Below are 6346 nucleotides of genomic sequence, written 5' to 3' on the forward strand. Positions count from 1 at the left end.
CGGGAGGGCCGATCCTTTGGGGCGCCGCTTCTCCTCGCAGGTGCCGGGAGCCGACTGGCCTAATCCCTCCTCGCAGAGCCCAACGTGTCGTTCTGCGCTCGGGGAGGCTGTGCTGGATTAAGGGCGACTCCGGCTCCTCTGCCACAGGCACAAAGTGGGAGCGCTGAGCCAGCGCGGCGCCGAAATTGGCCTCCCAGGTGGTCCCGGCGAGCGGCCGCGGCGAGGCCGGGCGCTGAAAGGCCGGGCCATTGAGCGGCCGCGGGCAGAGGGGCTGCCCCGGGGTGGCTCCGCCGGAGCTATTGAGGCCGGGGACCCGGTGTCAGGCTCGCTTTACCACAATCACAGCAGTGATTAGGCTCCTTTTGATCGCGGGTTGGGTTTCCAGCATACCCAGGGAGCGGGGCCGGGGCCGGGATACATATTAATGTCCTGCGCGGGGCCCACATAATTTCCCAGAGGGTCACGGGGTCAGGTTTGTATTTAGTTAGCGGTAATGATCTCGTTAGGGATCTGAATGGACCACCGTCCAAGGCCTTTCAGGGCTGCGAGCGTGCCTTGCCTGCGCCCTGCTTTCCCTTCCTTGTGTGGGCTTCCCCAGGACGTGAACTGTGATTGATGGACTTCCAGTGCTTAATAATTTGCAAACCAGCATTAAACAAGGAAAGTTGGGGACAATTGGAGTCGGACCCAGGAGGGGCAGGAGGTTGTTGTAAACAGAAGCAGGACAATCCGCGCACGCAGAATTAACGAAGATGGACGCAAAGAACATCACAGCTGGGAACTGGCGGGGCGCCAGCCCGCGGAGAAAGCCCCATTGCTGTGCCCAGGTGGTCAGGCTGAGCTGCCCTTTTAACTTCGCAAGTATTAAAAAAAAAGGGGGGTGGAAAAAAAAAAAAGACTACTTCTGCAGTGGGAAAGAAAGTAAGGGGAAGCCATTGAGCAACAGAAAGAAAGAGATTAAGAAGCTGAGAAAGTGACAAGTCGATAATAGAAAACACTTTCAATAGTAGTAATCCTTGACATGCAAGGACAAATATGAATACTTTTGTTCTTGAATTTAGATTAACTTTCAGTTCAGGAGTAAAACTTGAAGTAACTTCATACGTTTGCCTCCCCTGGCATTCCACACAAAATGAAAGCTGGTAGTTCATTGCCACTGACCTTATAAAAGTACCTCTTTAAAAAGTGTTTGGAGAAAACAATGCAGGCCTGGCAGCACACAGATAAAAACCACAAAGATGAAATATGAACTAGAGAAAGATTTTTAAAAAAATCTTCACTTTCTTCGATTTGTACTGGCGTAGGCCTACTATATTGCTCTGACATCTGCAAAATCCCCAGCCTCTCTGTTTGCACAAAGCAGACCTGAAAGCATCTGATTTTTAAAATAATTTTCTTAGTGCACTTCTGAGAAGGCAGGTTTTAACAAGAGGGCTTTCCCCATCAGGTACTTGGTGTGGGCACAGGATTCTCCGAGAAGATTTGAGGCAATGTGGAAGAAGAATTATGTGACGCCATGACATTTTTATTATAATCGGAGCATGTTATCATGGAGGGAAAAAGAGTAAAAGGGACTGCATAAAATAAGAAATATAATACATTCAAATACAAATAGAAGTTATTTTTAGCCAAGCAGGAAAACACCATTTTCTGATCCAGGTGCAGAGGGCTGCAATGCCCAAACAGCAGCACTACAGGTAGTTCAGTGTATTAATACAGGCTTTTTCTGTGTGTTGGCAGGTCATCATAAATGTCTGTGTGCTTGGGAGCTGTGTGGACTTCTCGCAAGGATTGCAAGTGAGGGCCCAGAAAACTGGTGGAGAGGAAGAGATGCTCCCCTATGGCAAAAAGGAGTAGATTTTAAGATCCTTCAAGTGAACTGGTACGGGCAGGAGGGTCCGTTAACTAAAAATTGCTGCTAAAGTAATGAAGTGTTGCTGGGAATTCAGCAGAAAGGTTCTCCCCACTGCCATAAAAAAAAAAAGGCGGCTGTGAAATAAGTAGCCAAAGGAATGAGCTACATGAGGCAGACTAATGAATTCGCAAATTGTTAGCAGACTAAGAGTGCCTGACATCCTTGCTGAGGAGGGCAGAGGCATCAAAACACGTCTCCCCTCCCTCGCCGGGATTCTTGCTGGTGGTCAAGGAGATGAGATGAAGTTCCCTTAAGAGACGGGTGCCGAGGGAGGGGGGGAAACGCGCGCGGAGCTGTCCAGGCTCGACGTGGCAGGCTGGCTCCTGTAACGTTATCAGCCCAAGAGACAATAGTGTTTCACTGCTGTAGTACTTTTTAGTCCAGGTTTTATCCGGTAAGGATGACTGACAGCCTTATTTTGTGATTTCCTGGCTTCTGAGGCTCTTCCTCTGATAGGCATCCTCAGAAGTCCCTTTTGGGGAATGGCAGGCCGTGCTGGAGGAGGGGAGGCTTGGGAGACATGCTGCTCTCCACGCTTTTCTCCTTTTTCCCCCTATATCTGGCAGGAGCGTTACCCGAGGCAGGCCTGGAGAAGCTGCCTTTCTCTGTGGGCTTTGTTCAGCCCCGGCGTGCCAGGGTGTCCGTGCTTGGGATCGGGAGGTGCTCAGGGAACGCGTTGCGCTGGCCACGGCTGGCACGGCGGCCCCGTCCTCTCCCCTTGCAGCCTTGCTCTAATTTGCTAAGTTTTTAGTAGATCTTACAGAGTGAACTATGAGGTGGCAAATGGGATCTCTGCTGTAAATGTAGTAAAATCACTGCTTATCATTTGCAGCAACAGAAGCGGGACTGTTTCTGACCTCTGCCTCCAATGAAGATGGACTGAATTTTCAGCACTGAGTTGGACTCTCACAGTTGACAATTCTGGGTGATCTGTAAGTGTTCTCAAGCCATTCAGAGAAATCTGGGGGGTTCAAATGCAATTGGTGCAGAGATGCAACATATAATTTTCAGATGAGCTTGACTAAAGCAGTGTATGCCAGCTTTGGGGACAGTTTGCCTATGGAGGATGTTTCAAGCACTAGGGAAATCTGCAAAGCTCAAGTCTGTAGGGGGACTTGCTATTAGACTGTTAGTGCTGAGGGAATCTGGTGCTAATAGCAAAATAGCAGAGGTAAAAGTGGTTCAAGATTTCCTAGAGGACTTTATTTCATATAGCAGAAGGAGACACCCAGTGTTCATTGATCAAGGGGCTCTTTAGGTATCTCTCTACTTTTTGTGTGTTTGGGGGGAAAGAGGAGAAGTGATTATTAATTCAAAGGAAACCAAGTCTTAGGGACTTACTGAAGAGAGCACCTAGTGAGGGGCTTGGGGGAGATGGTAGAACTCTCTGGGCCCACTCTGGGTCTGATTAAACGTGAGCCATAAGAAATCCTAAGTTTTGGACATCAGAAGAGTGAAGGAAACGAACGTTAAGCACAACGTCCTTGATGTAAGTCTTTGTATTTACAGCCTGTTACCCTGTTCCTGTATCAGTTTCCAAGGAGAGAGAGTGTTTGTTTGTTTGTTTGTGGGTTTTTCTTGTTTGTTTTTGCAGAGAGGGACAGGTGTAGCAAAAAGAGACATGAGGGGGCTTTCTGGTGAAACCATCCAGGCTTATTCCACATGTACCACACTGGCTGGAGCTGGGCAGAGGGGTGCAGAGTGCAGGGTAGAAGCAGCAGCCACATCTACCTGCCCTCAGCAAAGCCCAGGGCACCCGCCTTGTGTTAAGAGATCCCTCCTCTGAGTCATTGAACAGCTTTAAACCAGCCTTGGGTACAGAGCACGAGGCTTAGTCATGTTGCATGTGTGGAAACAGCCCCATTTATTTTACTGACCTCTTAAAAGATAAGGTTGAAACATGCAGTCCAGCAGTTGAGAAGAGAAAATAAAGAGGATCAGACATATAACCTCCATGTACATATGATAATTTCTAGTCTTGGCTTATCTTGCAGGAATTACAAGATACTGAGTAGGAAATAAATCATAATGTCAGGACCAAATGCCATTTTCCTTCTCAGTATGATTTGCTGCATCCCAGTCAAACAGATCTCATTCCCTCTCAGAGCATTCTCCCCTCTAATTGAATTATGCCCCTGCCTAGCAAATGGAATTCATTCTGGGGTGAGATACAGGGAAATTACCATTTGATGGAACAATGCTTTACTGCTTTCTCACCTGCACAAACATCTTTCAAGAAACTATTATGCAGATAGCCCTGATTACAGTCTATTGTTCTTTCTGATCTCTAACTTCGTTTATGATGATCAGCAACAGAGTGTAGTACCACATGAATATTATACATTGAATGCACGGAAGCATTTGAACTACCCTCGACAATTGTTTGCTGGCTATTCTCTTTAGAACTTCAAAAGAATTCCATGATTCCAGTTAATTAAAATGCACTTTGCTGCAGACAGTTAATTGACAGGCAGATACTGTATCAGTGAATTACTTGCTGTCTCGAGGTACCCTTATTCACTTTCTCTTCCTAGGGGTGGGCCATTGCAGAATAATTAATGCTAACAACCCTCCAATAACCCGATTTCCTGATATAAATCATAAACTTCAATAATCTGGAGTGATACAGTGTTTCTACACTAAAATTTATGTATTGCTCTTGGAACAAAAACAGAGTAAGCATTATTACAAGTCAAGATTCAGGGTTATTAACTCTTGTAACTACTATCAGAGGTCTTCCGAGGTACATTTCTCAGATTCTTAGTAAGTGAAGTTATCTCAGTCTGCTCAGATTTTAGCTTTCATTTATATCATTCCTGATTCTCACAGTTGTGAAGGAAATTAAAGCTTCAAGTTCAAAGCCTGGAAGGCAAGTAAAAAATCCAACCTGTATATATAATCCCCATTAATTTTCAGCTAATGGCATGGCTTGGGTGGGGGAGGGAGACTGATCCAGGAGCCTCATGCTCTTGGGGCCAGCAATACTGAGCCCTGTCCCTAGAGGCACTTTGTTGTCACCCGATTTGTGAACAAATTTTGCCGGCCTCAGGTGGCTGGTGACTCCCTCGATGCTACAGGGGCCACGTGCTCCACACACCTGATGAACAGGTTCACCCACCTCATAGTTACAGCGTTTGTAGCTGGGGAGAAGGATTAGTTCTTCATCACGTGCAGGGAATAACTTTACCAGCTGAGTGCAAAATACTCTAAGGAGCTTCGAACCTATAAGCTTAAGCTCTTTTCTGTGGTGGGGCCATTCATCAAGTGCAAGTTTGACAGTACTGCATGACCTGGCTACCAAAGAGGCCTCTGGAAACTTCTCCACACATTTTCTTGCAGGTGGCTTGTCCTCAGCCCCACATTTTAGCAAGACATACATATGCAATCTCATTTCAAGCATTAAACTGATGCTTACTCCAGCAATGTGAGAACCAAAAGGAAGAAAGCATAAAAATAATTACTCACTGCTTCAGCGGCTAGTTTCATTGATTAGAGCCTCACATCTCCTACCCAGCTAATTATGGTGGATCTCATTAACTGCATGAAGTGCATTGGAGAGTGGCTTTGCTGAGGCTGGCTGCTGGGCTAGGTTTGCAGCACCGCTGCATGGCTAGTGGTCATGGAGAGCTCTGGATTTCCCACAGCAATAGGCTTGGTGCTCGTTTTCCTGTTCATTTTTAGCATGTGCTGGTGTGTAGGGAAGCCCTAAAGCTCCACCCGCTCTGCCGGGTGAAATAGAAGAAGTCAAAAATCCAGCATCTGAATATGAGTTTTAGTTCAAATAATCCTTTGGTCTGTGTCCCATACTGTAGAGGAGCCTTACCTGCATGTCCAGTGAGAGGCCAGGAGCCCTATTAAAATATTTGCTCCTTAACTGAGTGTTTTATTTTGTCTAAATTTAATAATTGATTTATTGGAAGCAAAATCCAGCACCAACTTTTACTTCCATGTGGCCACTTTCTGCACTGCCCGTATTGTAAATAGCAGTGACTTCCCCAGTGGTGAAAATGGGATAGACAGGAGTTTGGAGGGCACTGAGTCGTGTTTGTCTTGAACATTCAAAAAATCATGATTTTTAGTATTCCTAAAACAGCAGGGGAGCTGTCTTTTTTTCCCCCTGTAGCTGCAAGAACGAGTTTTATGCTTCTTTTTAACTAAAACCAAAATACTCAGGCCTAGGACTCTAACATTGGAAAGTTCAGGAAGTTAGGTGCTCCTTAACTGAATATTTTTAATTAATTTTTAAAATTGCAATAATCTTTTGTAAATGGAGGCACGTAGTGATGGTCATGGTCGAGCAGAGTGCTGAAACTTTTCCCCCTTGGCTCAGGCACGGAGGGATGAAGAGGCCTGTGCTTAATCTGTACTGAGCAGTGGATTAAGTCGTGGGACTTCACTGCAGCTGATTAGACTATCAGGCTTCTGAGTTTG

The sequence above is a fragment of the Tinamus guttatus genome, unplaced genomic scaffold (assembly GCF_059628265.1).
Source record: "Tinamus guttatus ecotype Peru unplaced genomic scaffold, ASM5962826v1 Tinamus_guttatus_pri_ptg000367l, whole genome shotgun sequence".
Taxonomy (NCBI): Eukaryota; Metazoa; Chordata; class Aves; order Tinamiformes; family Tinamidae; genus Tinamus; species Tinamus guttatus.